Below are 2,644 nucleotides of genomic sequence, written 5' to 3' on the forward strand. Positions count from 1 at the left end.
CGCTTGAAGGTCACATCGAGGATATTTCCTTTCAGGACCCTGTGCAAGGCAGACGACAACACTCCACCCGCTCAAAACATCGCTTAGCGATCACGTCGTCTGCTACACATCGTCCTGAACTACGGCGTTTGCAAGCCCCGGACAGGACCACCTGTCATAACCCCCCTCCCCCCTTTACTCGGTAAAGGCTAGCTTTTGGCTTTCCTCTCCCAGAGTCTCCCTTCGCAGTCACAGTCACTCACAGCAGTCTGCAGTGGCCCTTTGGCACTGATGCTGTTCGGACCCCTTCTTCTCCTCGTTCTACCTGTCTCGTGATTCGGGTCACGTAGGCAGTTTTTGGTGATTACTTATACTTTGCTTGGTGCTCGATTGGTAGCAACAACATACTTGGATGGTTACATTTTCTGTGTCATTTCCTTCGTTTGTTGACGGAAATAACTTGGAAGATCCGATTGTATAAGGAAGAGAGGAAGAGAGATCGTGAAATATCACCATAGGAAGTTGCTGTAGGAGGAGGAAACCCCTCGCGCTGTTCTGTCGCTTCGCAGTTGTAAGTTCACGATGACACTGCCTTTTGTCGTTCGAGTTTTTCTTCCTTATTTTTCTTTGTCTTAAACGATCGTCGTTCCCTTTTTAATCTTTTTCTTTCTTTTTGTTGTGCTTTTCTCATTTGATATTTTTGTTTTTATTTGTTTTCAGACAATTTGAAAATTCCACCTGAGCTTAAAGTCGATAAAGAAAATTATTTTTTTTTTTTTACTTTCGGAATGATTATCTAATCGTCACTACTATATGATAACACATTTTTTTAATTCCATATATTTTTAGATGTTTTATGGTCATCATTTTTTAATTTCATATAAATACCTTGACACGTTATTTTTATCCGTCATTAACATTATATAACAGAGGGAGTAATAGGTCACCGGGTCTCCCCATTGATTACGCAGATTCATCGTAATTGGTATTTCTTTTTAAATATGGTTTTTTTAAATGAAGTATTACTTGGGTACTTGAAGATCCCTTGAAGGCGAAAGATATTCTAATGATTTTAATATTGTTTTAAACCATAGAAAAACAGTATATATAATTAGCCTATATATTTTTTGTAATGCAAAAGTTGTTGTTATTATTCTTATTATTATTATTATTATTATTATTATTATTATTATTATTATTATTATTATTAGCTAAGCTAGAACCCTCGTTGGAAAAGTAAGATGCTCTAAGCCCAAGGGCTCCAACAGGTAAAAAATAGCCCAGTGAGGAAAGGAAATAAACGGTATACAAAGTGATGGACAATTAAAATGAAATATTTCAAAACATATTTCATCTATGGGGCAAAAAATCCCATACGAACGTTGATATACATTCACTAATGTCTTTAACTTTTGCATAATCATTGCGTATTAGTTATAATTAATGAAAAAAATCTAACCTTATAAGCTACTCATGAATGGCAGGGGGCAATGGACTGTGACATTGCCTTATCGAGCAGGACAATGCCCTAGAGACTGACCATATATACGTATAATCAGCGCCCAAGCTCCCTCTTCACCCAAGCTAGGATCAAGGAGGGCCAGACAATGGCTGCTGATGACCCAGCAAATAGACCTATAAGCTCCCCCAAACCCCCATCCTTAGTTCACAATGATGGTAAGGTTGCAGCGACCAAAGTGGGCGGGACTCGAACCCCAGTCTGGAGTTCACCAGTCAGGGACGTTACCACTTCGACGACCACAACCTTATTTATTAAAAAGTGGGGTTAGGAATGGGGGAATATAAGACACCCAAAGGAATCAATGCAATAGACGTGTGGGCGACGCCCCCTCCCCCCCCCCCCCCCCCCATCGACTCGACCTTCGTGTTCGTCACGCCCCCAAAAGCCGGCTTCCTATTGGCTGCCTCTTGTGTTTTGTTAGTGTTGGCACCTTCTCGCTCCTCACCCGTTGTCTGTGCCATATCTACTAACCCCGTCTGGGAAATGGGGTTACGGGTTATGTGTCTTTTGTATCTTTGTTTTATGGTACACAAATAGAATCACTTGATCTCTCTCTCTCTCTCTCTCATGAAGGAAACGAAGTTTTCAAAGTAATTTGTTCTATTTACGCAGCTAAAAGCACTTGACTTCTCTCTCTCTCTCTCTCTCTCTCTCTCTCTCTCTCTGATGGAAACTTGAAGCATTCAACATAATTTATTCTATTTCTGACTCGCCACGCGCTCACATTCAAAATATTGTTTTTGTTTTTTATATATATAACTGTATATTTCTAAATCCAAGGTGAGGTTTTTTGAAACTTGATTTGAACAAAATCTATGAACGAGATAGTTATTTTAATTGAGTAAAGTGGGTACTTTTTTATCGCTTATATTGTTAAATCCCGGTTTCTGTATTGATTTAAAAAACAATATTAAAGGAGAGGTAGGAAAAAAAGGAGCTCTCTCTCTCTCTCTCTCTCTCTCTCTCTCTCTCTCTTTCTCTCTCTCTCTCTTTTGCTCATGTTTTCAAATTTCTATATTATGACACCGTTTTTAATGTTTACTCTGTTTTTGTACATACAGTATGTGCGCGCGCACATTTTTTTTCCTCTCTCTCTCTCTCTCTCTCTCTCTCTCTCTCATTCATATGTTTTCAAATGTTTAA

At 39.1% G+C, this 2,644-nt stretch overlaps 1 protein-coding gene across 2 annotated transcripts in view; it reads left to right on the forward strand.

The window, feature by feature from the left end:
• The first annotated feature begins 347 nt into the window (after positions 1–347).
• DPCoAC (dephosphocoenzyme A carrier) overlaps positions 348–2,644 on the forward strand; it is a 34,910-nt gene continuing 32,613 nt past the window's right edge. The window contains exon 1 of one of the 2 annotated variants that reach the window (XM_068380536.1): positions 348–550. The gene's annotated coding sequence lies outside the window, so the exon portion shown is untranslated. The remainder of the gene's footprint in view (positions 551–2,644) is intronic. The other variant, XM_068380537.1, reaches the window with a different exon arrangement.

The sequence above is a fragment of the Palaemon carinicauda genome, chromosome 9 (genome assembly GCF_036898095.1).
Source record: "Palaemon carinicauda isolate YSFRI2023 chromosome 9, ASM3689809v2, whole genome shotgun sequence".
Classification (NCBI taxonomy): Eukaryota; Metazoa; Arthropoda; class Malacostraca; order Decapoda; family Palaemonidae; genus Palaemon; species Palaemon carinicauda.